Source organism: Lissotriton vulgaris, chromosome 3_1, assembly GCF_964263255.1.
Source record: "Lissotriton vulgaris chromosome 3_1, aLisVul1.2, whole genome shotgun sequence".
NCBI classification, from domain to species: Eukaryota; Metazoa; Chordata; class Amphibia; order Caudata; family Salamandridae; genus Lissotriton; species Lissotriton vulgaris.
In genome coordinates, this window is record NC_141689.1 from 769,908,900 (window position 1) to 769,923,158 (window position 14,259).

General features: G+C 48.8%; 1 pseudogene; it reads left to right on the plus strand.

Annotated features, from left to right (window-relative positions):
- Window positions 1–13,032: 13,032 nt before the first annotated feature.
- Window positions 13,033–13,961, plus strand: LOC147727018 (uncharacterized; annotated as a pseudogene).
- Window positions 13,962–14,259: the final 298 nt, after the last annotated feature.

The following is a 14,259-nucleotide window of genomic DNA, read 5'->3' on the forward strand; positions in this document are numbered from 1 at the left end:
ACACTGATCCAGCTGACAAGCTGCAAAATCCGCCATCAAGCTGGCCACATCCCCATCAAGTTGGTTATCGAAATGTAGATTGAGATCTCCCAGGACCATAAAGTTGGGAGTGTTAACCGCCAGAGTACAGACTGTTTCAACAAGCGCTTCCCTGAAAGCTTTAGATGGGTCTGGTGGCCGGTATACCAATAGACCAGTCATAGTGTAGTTGGGTTAAAAGTGATTTTAAAACACGCACACTCACAGCCCAAATGGGCTGTTTAGTGAAGGTGCAGGAATAGCCAGTTTTAACAATAGCCGCGATGCCCCCGCCTCTCGTGTCTCTATTCAAAGTAGAAATAGCATAACCCTCCGGCAGTGCCAGTCCTGGAATCGCCAACAAGTCTTCAGAGAGCCACATCTCAGTTAAAAATAAGGTGTCAGGGGATTCAGTTTCAAGAAGGTCATAAACATCAGAGCAGTGTTTGACCAAAGAACGACAATTCAGATGGAAGATAGTCAAACTTTTACCTGGGGAAATAGGACAATCTTGAAAAACTACCGGGGTGACAGATGAAAAACCATAGCCTCTGCAGCTGAAAGGGCCCTCTAGACTCCCCAACCCATGGACAGAGCACCTCCCGGACATCGTCCTGATTGATAGCAACTCATTCTGGGTATAAGCGGGATATATTTACCTAAAATTGGCAGGCTGTCTGGCAACTGCCTGGCGCAGACGGGCTTGCGGCTTGCCGGCGGCGCCCAAGCTGAAGAAGCACAGGAAGGAGAGCAGGCTTACGAGAACTCGGCCATGGGTTACTCCAACCTGACAACTCCGCAACTTGATTTGTCCTGGTTTGATTGATTCTTCCAGCTGCAGATTCCTCACCTTGTGAATTTCTCCAGGCTCAAGACTGTATCTGGAAAACTTAAAAGAAGTGCTTCTTTATGATGATAATTGGCGCCACGCAACTCCATGTCAACACCATTCCACTCCGGAAATTACAAACAGATTGCGTTCAAGTGCCACAGTTGCACATTAACATCAGTTCCTTTCTTTCAGCGCCTTCAGAGTCCAATCTGGAGCTCCACTCCTTCAGTCTAGAAAGAGTTATTCTCTACAAAAAAAATTAGAGTGTGCAAGTAATGTTGCCTCCTAAAACAGGAATCAGGCAGATGACTGGGACTAATCTCCCTGAGATGTGCCTCTGGTGCTCAGGTTCTTTGAATGACTCCAAGGCCTGTAACCACTGCGTCCAAATTAATCCTAAAGCCATCCAAGAACATATGATGAAGCTGTTAATGGTGAAACACTGGAAGACTTTGCACCAGTACTGCTCCAAAGCAAAGTTAAAAGTGAGGACCTGCTCACAAAGTCGTTCCTAAGGCAGATCTTCCTCATGGCCAAAGTCATTGGGCAACTCAAAGAAGAAACATAAAAAATCGAAGGAGGACTTGGAGCCTTCCCACCAATCTCATTCATCAAAGCGGGCACAAGGTTGCCACTGTGCCTCCTGGTCCCACTTTCAAGGTTGCCATTCCATCCCTGGTCCCTGTCCACCCTGAGCTCCTGGGTCCATCGATGGCATTGCAGCAGATTGAGGCCCATCGAGAGGACATGCTACACATTGTTGGCATGCTTATTTTATGGCTCTCACTGGTGTGCCTTTGACTCCCAGTCGGGTTAATGCTGGCAGTGTCGCCCTATGTGCCGTCTGGGCCCTTGAACCTGCTAGGGTTCTGGGCTGACGTCTGGACCAGCAGTAAAATCTCTGCCAGTTCCTTTATCATTCATGTCAACACTGAGCCACAGGCACAGATTTCACCAGCACTGGAGGACAGCCTGCAGCCCATTGTTATGTCCAACTCTGAGCCGGCTTTTCTCGGTCACATCCAGATCGTGATGTGCCGCCGCCTCTACTGAAGCAATCTGAACACAAACACACTGCTGCACAGTCACGTACAGACATTGCACCAACTTTTTGGTTCAGACTGTGACCAGAGCCAGCCTTCTAGAGATAACGATGGTCGGGATGGGGAAGTGTTGGCTCACCCTATGCTGATAACTGGTACATGGACATACAGGATGGCTGGACACCTCTCCCGATAGTGAGTTGGTCCCCACTCGCCCCTCCTGACCCCAGCCACCAACAGAGGAACCCACTGAATTTGCTACAGTGATCTGGAGGGCTGCTGAGGTCCCTGACCGCCACCTCCCCACTATGAATGTAAAAACAATTGTTTTGATAAAGGTCCTAAAGCCTGGCCACCAAACCGCTTTTGCAAATCATTGAAACCCTCACTGAGACATTGCTAGGCACTTGGGCTAAACCTTGTTCTGGTTGCCCAGTCATTCAACAGGTTGTCTACTACCATAGACCTTTGGCAGGAGACCCGAACTTCTAAAAACACAGCATCCAACACCGGAAACGTATGTTGGAACAGGGTTCCATCAGTAGAGTTAACCTTAACGCATTTTCAACCACACCCTCTGACAGGAAGCAAAAAGAGTAGACCCCTTCCAAAAGCTTATGTTCTCCTCAAGCAGCTGATATGTGTTAATAAGAAGAACCGGAGAGGCACACCACTGAGGTTTGAGAAAGAACTTGGATGAAAAGGAAATAAGTGTTTTGAAATGGTGCTCCATCTCCACTGAGAGACCATGGTATCATAGTGACATTCTAAGACAGACTTGCCAGGGGTGACTAAAGAGAAAAAGTCCCTCATGGTTTTATTGATAGACTCCAATTTATAGCCATGTAGGATTTAAATTAAACAGGGAGAGGACATGGTAAACAGCCAGAGCTGCCGAATTTGGAACTAGGGAACCCGGTTCTAGTCTCGGCGTCCCTTAACATTTTGTGATTCTGGACAAATCACATAATCACCCCGTAACTACAAAAATGAATGTGCCATTCTGTAATGTAACTGCTGGTGGAGTTCGCGCTATGTAAAGCCGCAAAAAAAGGTAAACTTCTGGGAGGTTGAGAATAGTGACTATATTCAGAAAGTAAGCAATTTCTATTGTCAACTATAGTATCCCAGTAGTTAAGTAATTATATCACATACAATCGAGTATTTATAATACTTATGTTTTCTGCCAAGCTATCTTTAGTGGAAAGTAGTTGCACATATCTGTTGTGATAAAAAGAAAACTGCTCACAACGTAGCAGAACGGTTTGAAAACCTTATGGCTTAGGTGGAGAGGTATGGAAAGGAGGGAGAGGAATATTGGGGGCTCAGTCTCAGTAAAGAATATTTCAAAAGTGTGCTGCAGGATCTATAATGTAATACAGCTATATGCCGAAGTCGAGAGGCTGTAGAATGCAGATCATGATGAGAATCTGAGAAAATAACTGTAGTGATGCTTAATACTCAAGTCAGCGAGATGGTGATGGGGGCATCCTTTAGTTTAAGTGACTTTCGTATCCCTTGAGGTCAAGCAAGACTCATCAGTCTGGCTTTATGCAATTCCCTAGTGTATTTCTTTCAAAAGAAAGTTGAGGCAATCTTTGATAGATTTTCCTCTAGCAATTCCAAATGTCATAAGATCATTGCTCTGCCTTTGGTGAACTCTGTAATGATCACCTTTAGCGAATTTGATAATCTCACAAATGAACAAGTCAAACTGGCTTGCCTGTACACAAAATCAGGATGCCAATTGGACCCGTGTCCCGCTAAGATAGTCCATCTAGTACCCGACTCGGTGGCCTCCTACCCGTTTCTCAGGACACTTCCTAGACAGTGGAAATCCGCTTCATTCCTTCCACTTTGAAAGAACCCCAACTTAAAATGGGCTGGATCCTTGTGGTTATTGACTTAGTTCCCAGCTTCCCTTTCCTGCCAAATTGGTGGAGAAGGCCTTGAATATGCAATTGGCCTAGTTAATAGAAAACAACCACCTTTTAGATGACACAGTTTGACTTCCGAAGTGGCAACAGCAGCGAATTAGCACTAATCGTGGCCAGTGAGGAAATTAGGGCCTCATTAGATAAGGGTGGCAATGCAGCCCTTCTCTTACTTGATATGTCAGCAGCATTTAACACAGTCAGTCATGATCTTTTGATTGACCTGTTACAGAGCTTAGGGATTGAAGGTGCAGCTTTTTCACTGCTGTGTTCCTTTCTTGCGGATCGTGTTCAATCGGTCTCCCTCAAGGATTTCAAAGCTGAGCATTTTAGATAAGGGCGTCAATGCAGCCCTTCTCTTATTTGATTTGTCAGCAGCATTTAACAGGGTCAGTCATGATCTTTTGATTGACCGGTTTCAGAGCTTAGGGATTGAAGGTGCAGCTTTTTCACTGCTGTGTTCCTTTCTTGCGGATCGTGTTCAATCGGTCTCCCTCAAGGATTTCAAAGTTGAGCATTTTTCCTTGCGGGGTTCTGCAGGGTCCTTCATTGAACCCGACCCTGTTTAACCTCTGTTACACCTTTGGCTACTTTGATCAAGCGTTTTGGGTTGTCGTTAGTATCTTATGCTGACAACACCCAGATTGTGGTCTCGCTCTCTAATAGTGGTTCCAACATGAGTGGTACTTTTCAGAACTGCATGAGCACAGCTAGGAAATGGATGGACAAAAACTGTCTGGAGTTGAAATCTTCTAAGATGGAAGTCATCCTATTCCGTAACAATACCGCCTTCTGGTCCCCTTCGTGGTGGCTAGATCAGCTGTTTTCTCTTACAATACCGGATAAGGTTAAAAACCTTGGCGTCTTAGTGAATTATAGATTAACCTTTAAAGAGCAAGTAAACAAGGTTATTTTCACATTGTTCTATACTTTATGAACCATCAAGAAAATTGATAAATTTCTGCCATTTGATCTTTTAAAGACAGTAGCCATCTCTTTAGTCTTAACGAGATTAGACTATTGCTACGGCCTCTATCAAAACATACCTAAAAGATCCCTGAATATACTATAAATACTACAAAACTCTGCAGCTCTGATGCTCTTGAATGTTCCTAGATTCCATTCTGCCTCTCAAGCCAACTGTAGGCTACACTGGCTTTCTGTAAAGCAGCATATAGTTTTGAAGGCTTTATGCATTGCATTTAAGGCACTCTATGGACAAGGTCCAGCCTATCTCGAGGTAAGTTTCAGATGGTATTTGCCATGCAGGACTCTTCATTCCAACTTCACCAGTAATCTGGTGGTTCCTTCCTACAAACGTTCTTCTAGGTAGGCAGGAGCTTTGTAATTTGTACAGACCAACATTGGAATATTTTTCTCCAGGATTTGAAAGTCTCCACCTCTTCATCAGTTTTCAGGAATTCTTTAAGAGCTTGGTTATTCAGAGATAAGAAGTTGTGGTTGCTGCCTGATCTTTGTCACTTATAGCCCTTGGACACCTTTGGGTATTCGTTGCACTCTACAAGATTTATCATTCATTCATCATGTATTGTGGTCCTTCAGAAGCTGCACAATGCCGCTTTGAGAAAGTGGTTCTACATATATAAATTGAACGCAAGGACCTAAAAGTAATACTTTACCATGACCTGTGCCCAGAGATACTGCATAAAGGGAAAGACATAAACATTACTAATAGGAGTGATGTTATTAAACTGTGCGAGTTAGGTCCTCAAAACCTTTTTCATGTCTTTCCTCTCTACCCATAATTAACTGGTGTTAGAAAGCTATTTTTATTCTCTTTAATGGAACGTTTTAAAATTCCTATGCATCATAACTTGATATTCCTAAGTTCGAGGCATGTGGGCTGCTGAATTCATATCTGTGCATAGATCGCCACCTAGTGTTGGGTCCGGATGATTGCACATTGTTGTCCTGGAAGAGTCTTCGAAGTATCACGAGATAGGTGGCTCCTCCCCTGGACTACAGTGCGCATGGGCATCGCCTCCATCCCCAGATTGTTTGTTTTTTTCCGCCATTGGGTTCGGATGTGTTTCGGTTCCCTCTGTCGGAACCGATAGTTGTTCAACTTCTACTCGAGACCAAAAGGTCTTTAGGCTGGGCATCGGTATAGTTGCGTACGCGTTTCTTTCTGGCTCTCAGCTCCGATCTCTTGCTGCCCTTCCACGTGCTTTCGGCGCGGTCGGGCCTGTACTACACTCTTGCTATGGAGCGAACTCCGTTTAAGAAGTGCCCGTTGTGTCACTCTAAATACTCGCACCTCGACGTGCACCCGGTGTGCAATACCTGCTTGTCGCCGGATCACCGCGAGGACACCTGCATGGCGTGTTCGAAATTCAGGAGCAAGAAGACTTTGAAGATTCGTCGAGCCAATAGGCTCCAGGCTAGGCTATCGGCCACGGCGCCCCCGCCTGACGACATTTTCCAAGAATATGTCGAGGAAGACGACGTGCAAGGTTCGGACTCTAATCCCGCATCCGAGGGAGAGGCCTACGACGCGGGTGAGGAGAACTTTGACGAAGTCACCGACGAGGTAGGGGACGACGAACAAACTTTTACCACGATGGGGGATAGCTCGGAGGAAGAGCATCCCCAACCTGACTCAGGGGTTGTTCCCCTTCCTACGGCCCAGGTCGAGGGATCGCCTTCGGGCCTTACCCAAGATCTAACTATGAGTCCTACGTCCCCGCCTCCGGGCCCGGTCACGGACACTTATGACCCATCACTTACGTCGAAGAAAACGAAAGTGAAGCCAACTGGTCACGCATCCTCGGATGCGAAACCGAAAGTGAAAGTGGCGCAGGTGAAGAAGGTTCTGGAGGTGTCAACTTCCAAGAAAACCAAAATGGCCGACTTGAAGAGCCACGCCAAAATGGCCGACCCGAAGCCCTCGGGGTCGGCGCCGAAGGCGAAGTCCTCCGACGCGGCTGCGTCGGCGCCGAAAGGGGTCGCGGACCAGAAGACTGCTTCGAAGAAGCGTCAGGGCGACGACGCGCATAGGCACGGGGCGTCGGCCCCGAAGACGGTGCCTGCCGGCGCACAGGCTCTCGAAGATGAGGGGTCGCTCGAACCGGCCCAGCCCTCTCCGGCCTGGACAAAGAAGGTAGCGGAATCCTTGCAGCGGATTCGAAAGGCCAGTGTGGTTCCCGCACAGGATACCAGTGCGCCGAAGCCGACGCCTAAGCCTACGAGGGAGCAAACGCCTATCCGTTTCACCCTGCCGCCCAAGTCGGCGCCGAAGGCCTTCGCACCGAAACAGGGCGGACCCTCGAGGGAGGTGTTCACGCCGAAGGCTGCCTTGGCGGTGTCGAAGCTGCGTCTCCAGCCGCTTGCGGAAGAGGAACGGCGTGCGTTAATAATCAACGCCAACACCGGAAAGCTGTCGCTCCTCAAACGGAAGATCACGACGGAGCCGACGTTGGAACCCTTTAAGATTCCTCTTAAAAACAAAAGGGACTCCGAGGACTCTCCGGCTTTGGTGGAACCTGTGTCCCCGCAAACCCTAGGACACTCGCCGACGCATTCCGCTGCAGCCGATGCGGACGAGGAAGGTGACGAGTACAACTATCCGGCGTACTCGGATCCGGAGGAGGAGCACGTACCGTGGTCCGCCACAGGGCGACGCGGAGGACCCGCAGTCGGCTCAGGACACTCAACTTTTCGCGGCCAAGACGTCCCCCTCTGAGGACTCTGCGGCCTTCAATGCTCTGATAGAGAGAGCTGCTGCTAACCACGACGTCGAGCTGCACTCGGACCCCGTGGATGTGGACTTCTTGTTCGACACCTTCTCGGTAGCCGAAAAGTCTGTCAAAACGCTACCGATGCTTAAGGGGGTGCTGAAACATGCTACGGAGGTTTTCAAGGAGCCCACCCGAGCGCGTGTGGTCAACCCTCGCATCGACAGGAAATATAAGGCAGCGCCCACGGATCCTACATATATCAAGGGACACTTGCCATTGGACTCCTTGGTTGTTTCCAACGCTCGGAAGAGGGCGAACTCTCAAACTACTGGTGATGCTCCTCCCCCGGACAAAGAGTCCAAAATCTTTGAGGCCTCAGGCAAACGAATTGCTGCACAGGCAGCTAATATCTGGAGAATATCTAACACCCAAGCATTACTTGCACGTTATGATAGGGCCCATTATGACACATTAGAGGCCATACTGCAACACTTGCCTGACCAATACAAGGAGGCGGGGGAGATGCTCATTCAGGAGGGTAAACTCATTACGAATGCATCCATCAAATGTGCACTGGATGTGGCAGACACAGCCTCCAGGGCTATCAATACCAGTGTGCTGCTTCGACGCCATGCCTGGCTTAGAATTCCGGGGTTCAAACCCGACATCCAAACTACGATCCTCAATCAAACAGTGAATCCTGACCACCTGTTTGGCCCTGAGGTGGATGCCACACTGGAGAAAATGAAAAAAGATACGGAAACTGCCAAGTCTATGGGGGCTCTACAAAGTCAGCAGTTTCGGAGTGGTTCCTTTCGCCGCTCAAACTCCAGAGGCACCTCAAGGGGACAGGCGTCCCAGTCAACCCCATACTACAAAAGTAACACCCAAGCCTCGTATAACAACAAGGGTCGAGGTGGTTACAGAGGCAATAATGTCAAGGGCAGGGGACGTGGAAACAATAGTTCCAGGTCCACCACCACCAACAAACAGTGACGTCTTGTCACTGCCCCCCGACCATGCAACACCGGTCGGGGGGAGACTCCAGCAGTTCCTGCCGGCGTGGAAAACCATCACCACGGACAGGTGGGTGAGGTCTGTTATCCAGTACGGGTACTGTCTAGAGCTTACGTCCATTCCACCGGACATACCCCCAAGGAGCCGTCCTATGTCAGGCGAGCACTTGACCTTGTTGCAGCAAGAAGTTCTTGTCATGCTGCAAAAAGGGGCAATAGAGCTTGTTCCATTGCAAGAGCGGGGAACAGGGGTTTACTCCCTGTATTTTCTGATTCCCAAAAAGGACGGATCCCTCAGGCCGATCCTGGACCTCAGGCCCCTGAACTGGTACATCCTCTCGGAGCACTTCCATATGCTCACGTTGCAGCAGGTGCTTCCCCTGCTTCAACAGGGGGACTTCCTGGCTACGCTGGATCTGAAAGATGCCTATTTTCATATCCCCCTGCATCCTTCCCACAGGAAGTATCTCAGATTCACGATCTTAGACCAGCATTACCAGTTCAAGGTTCTGCCGTTCGGGGTCACCACGGCACCGAGGGTGTTTACCAAGTGCCTAGCGACTGTGGCAGCGCATCTCCGTCGTCAGCACGTCCACGTCTTTCCCTACCTGGACGACTGGCTCATTCAAGCAAGGACAGAACAGCAGTGCGTCGACCACGTGTCACGCACCATTCATCTCCTGCACGATCTGGGATTCTCTCTGAACTACCCAAAGTCCCATCTCCAGCCCGCCCACGTGCGACAGTACCTGGGCGCGACAATCAACACTCTGGCAGCCACCGCGCAGCCAAATTCAGTGAGAATCGCCAGTATCCAGGCGCTGATCCAACGATTCAGACCCCGACACTCGCTCCCAGCGAAGGTGTTCATGCAGTTGATAGGCATGATGGCCTCCTGCATCTCCATTGTCCCGCATGCGAGACTACATATGCGTCCGCTTCAGGAGTGCCTTGCACGTCAGTGGGCTCAGGCTCATGGGCAACTGACAGACCTAGTGTTGGTGAGCGGTCGGGCATACAACTCTCTGCATTGGTGGAATCCACACAACCTTTGCAAGGGCCGACCATTCCAAGAGCCTGTCCCACAGATTATCCTGACGACGGACGCCTCTCTCCAGGGATGGGGAGCGCATGTACTCCAGTACACAGTGCAGGGACTATGGACACTACAGCAAAGGAAGATGCACATCAATGTGTTGGAACTGATGGCAATCTTCATGGCCTTGAAGGCGTTCAAAGTACATCTGTGCAACAAAGTCGTGTTGATCCGGACGGACAACATGACGGCCATGTACTACATTCAGAAGCAGGGAGGCACACACTCTCCACAGCTGTCTCATCTGGCTCAGAGCATGTGGAAGTGGGCCATTCAGAGGAACATCTTCCTCATGGCGGAGCATCTCCCGGGCAAGGACAATCAAATGGCGGATCTGCTCAGCAGGCACAGCCATCAGATGCACGAGTGGGAGATACATCCATCAGTACTCCAACCGTACTTCCAAAGGTGGGGTCATCCAGAGATAGACCTGTTCGCAACAAGGGAGAACGCAAAATGCCAAAGCTTCGCCGCCAGATTCCCACACCCCCAGTCACAGGGCAATGCGATGTGGATGAACTGGTCAGGCAGATTTGCGTACGCTTTTCCCCCAGCACCTCTGATACCGCTGGTGGCACGCAAGCTCAGGCAGCACTCGATGACTCTCATCCTGGTTGCTCCAACGTGGGCGCGCCAACCATGGTACACCACGTTTCTAGAACTGTCCGTGGTGCCGCATCAAAGGCTTCATCTCACTCCCAGCCTTCTGACGCAGAGCCATGGCGACATTCAGCACCCAGATCCGCAACAGCTCAACCTGGCGATCTGGCTCCTGAAGTCCTAGAGTTTGGCTACCTCAATCTTCCTCCCGATTGCATGAACATCATTCGGGAGGCAAGGAAGCCCACTACCAGAGCTTGTTATGCGGCTAAATGGAAGAGGTTTGTCATCTACTGCGCTAACCACAATATTGACCCTCTAGATGCTTCCATTCAAAACATCATTTGCTATCTTTTCCACCTGTATCAATGCAATCTGGCATACTCTTCCATCCGCATTCACCTGTCTGCTATGGCAGCATACCTCCAGAATAGACAACACCTGTCACTCTTCAAGGTCCCTGCTATCAAGGCCTTTCTGGAAGGACTCAAAAGGGTCATTCCACCAAGGACCCCACCAGCTCCAGAATGGAACCTCAATGTGGTTCTTACGAGGCTGATGGGTCCTCCCTTTGAGCCACTGCACTCTTGTGAGCTTCAGTTTCTGACTTGGAAGGTTGCGTTCTTAGTAGCAATTACATCGCTACGGAGGGTTAGCGAGCTGCAGACGCTCACCATCCAAGAACCTTTCTTCCAGGTACATGCTAACAGGGTGGTGCTCCGCACTAACCCTAAATTCCTACCCAAAGTGGTATCCCAATTCCACTTAAACCAGACAATTGAATTGCCGGTGTTTTTCCAAAACCCGGAGACGCTGGCGGAGCGCATGCTCCACACCCTTGATGTTAAGAGGGCCTTGATGTATTATGTAGACAGGACAAAAGATTTTCGCAAAAGCAAGCAACTTTTTGTTGCTTTTGCCACACACCACAAGGGAAACGCTATCTCAAAAGCAGGGATAGCTAGGTGGATAGTAAAGTGCATTCAGATCTGTTACGCTAAAGCTAAACGCACCCTCACTATCCCACCGAGGGCCCACTCCACCAGGAAGCTGGGGGCCTCTATGGCTTTCCTAGGTAACATTCCCTTAGAAGATATCTGTAGAGCAGCCACATGGTCTACCACACATACTTTCACTAAGCACTACTGTGTAGACGTGCATTCCAAACAGCAGGCAGCTGTTGGTCAAGCTGTTCTAAAAACACTTTTTCAGACCGCTGCAGCTGGCACGGGCGGCCGCCGATAATGGAGGGACTGCTATGTATTCTATGCACAGATATGAATTCAGCAGCCCACATGCCTCGAACTGCAAATGCTACTTACCAGTATGCATCTGTTCTTGGCATGTATGGCTGCTGACATTCATATCGCCCACCCTCCTCCCCGGCGCCTGTAGCAGCTGCAGTATTCATTCATATATATACATATGCTCATAGCATGGTCATCACTCACATTCTTCACTCCATCTCTGCCAATGGCTAAAAACAATCTGGGGATGGAGGCGATGCCCATGCGCACTGTAGTCCAGGGGAGGAGCCACCTATCTCGTGATACTTCGAAGACTCTTCCAGGACAACAATGTGCAATCATCCGGACCCAACACTAGGTGGCGATCTATGCACAGATATGAATGTCAGCAGCCCTACATGCCAAGAACAGATGCATACTGGTAAGTAGCATTTGCATTACTTATCTGCTGAATGAAAAAGTATGCTTTTTTATATTTAAATGTCTTAAGAGTTTCTTGCAATGTTTAAAAAAGTCTTGAATTGTATATTTCATTGCTTGAAATCTGCCTGTATTATTATACATTTTAGGCACTTTACTATTAGTGATATATTGTTGATCTTTGTGGGAGTCTAAATCAATTCTTTCAATAAAGTTGAACTTGTAATAGTATGAGATTCATGTATATGCAGAGACTGTAAAATGAAGGGTCCAACATCAGATAAAAAAGCTTCTTTTTTTGTTTGCAACTAAATGTATTCTCTCACTTTTAGTGATTTCTCTTTCTCCTGCTCATTCTGCATAAACGATGATTAAAGACTCAACTTTACTGCAAAAGGTTGAATGTATAGAATGCTACCTCATTACAGTACTATCCTCCATCAGTTTCAGATTGGCACACAGGGGTTTGGCCACTCTTAAAAGATGATTTTCTGCCATTGTATCTGGATTCATCCTGCACAAATCGGGCATGTTTAGTAGTAGAATCACTTCCTGGGTAGTTTGGTATACTTGAATCATAATTCAGGGAATACTAACATTAAGACATTATAGAATGATAAGGAGGGGAGTTCAGACATCTATTAAGCCACTTTTTTTTCCCATGGCTGAGTTGTCTGACCAGAGATCCTTGTACGTCAGATTAGACTTAATTTTATCTCATTTTGAGTTTTTGACATCTTCTATTCAAGTTTAGCACCTATATTCCAAATCTGTTTTGAACAAAATACTTCCTTATTCTCCTAGAGAGATTGTGTGTTACATATGGCTGTGGAAACTATTGAGTGTGATGAACATGTATGCATTATATGAGTGTTCTGACTCCCGCCACCTGGTATGCTCTTGAATGTTTTAACCATTTTATCCAGCACCTCTTCAATTTCGTATTTAGCTTTGCATCTTCTTTCTTGGTATGTTGCCTACATCCTTGGTGAGCCTAGCTACAGACACCTCTGCTCTCACAGGGTCCAGGCTCTCCCAGCAGTGTCTTCACGGCTCTCGGCTCTGCGGCATGGGGCAGTCGCTGCTGGTTGAAGCGGATCCCGGACAGCCCCCCTGCTTCCCGGTGACATGACCCCTCGGGCCCCCGACCCGCATCCGGGGGCGCCTGCTGCTGGGCTTTCTGGCGCTATATCTGGCGCTGCATCTAGTCACCCTCGGGGGCCTCCTCCAGCTGCGGGCAGAGCTGCGACGGGAGCTGAGCAGTGGGGGCCCGCACACAGCAGCCCCCCAGCAGCGGGACCCTGGCGACAGCGAGCCGCGCTGCCGTCAGTTGGCATTGCTGAATCGTCTTGGTTCTGAGGTAGAAGCACATCTAGAAGTGAGCAAACATGTCCGTAGAAGTAAGCGGAGCAAACTGAGTTAAGGGTCAGAAGGGGGAAGTTCATCAAAGAGCAAATAAACAGGACCCCCTGAACCAACAGGGCCACCTGTTCCTCCTGGACCTTAAGGTCTCCCTGGAATGCCAGGGTCTACACCAATTGGGCCAGGACCCCCTGGAGCACCAGGTCCTCCAGGCCCACCAGTGGTGCAGGGGCCCTCCGGTGCAGATAAAGGTCCTGCTAGAGTGATGCAGCCTGCTGTGGTGCATCTCCAGGGCTCTGGCTCTACTGTACAAGTCAAGAATGGTGGAGTCCTAAATGACTGGGTGAGCTTCGCCATGAATTCTAAGGTGTTCAGGCTGCACCCCCGAAGAGGGGAGCTGGAGGGTGCTGATGGACGGCACCTACCTCATCTATAGTCAGGTAGAAGTTTACTACCTCAACTTCTCCGACTTTGTAAGCTATTAGGTCCTGGTGGATGGCGTACCCTTCCTACAGGGCACCCGAAGTATAGAGACAAGGAAGACCAATTTTAATACTTGCTATACCGCTGACGTTTGCCTTCTGAAAGCCAAGCAAAAGATCACAGTAAAGATGGTCCATGCTGATATCTCCGTTAACATGAGCAAACATGCAACATTCTTTGGCGGTGTGCGACTGGGAGAAGCACCAGTATAGCAGGCTGGTCTGGCTGCCTATTTAGGATGCAGACTCTGGAAGATCACACAGTGCTGCCAGTCATCTCAGTATTTCAGGGTATATTTTATACATTCTCACAGAAAGCTGCTCAGCACCTTCTGGGCCCTTGAGTCGCCTAATCGGAGGAGAGAAGACTTTACCAAGTGGAAGGATTGGTGTGAAGCTGTTGAAACTTTTATTAATGGTTTTATGATGGCAGCCAGCATCACAGGCACACCATGGCTACATCGGTTTTGAGAAGGACCATTATGAGACTTCAACTGGCTGCTAAACCTTC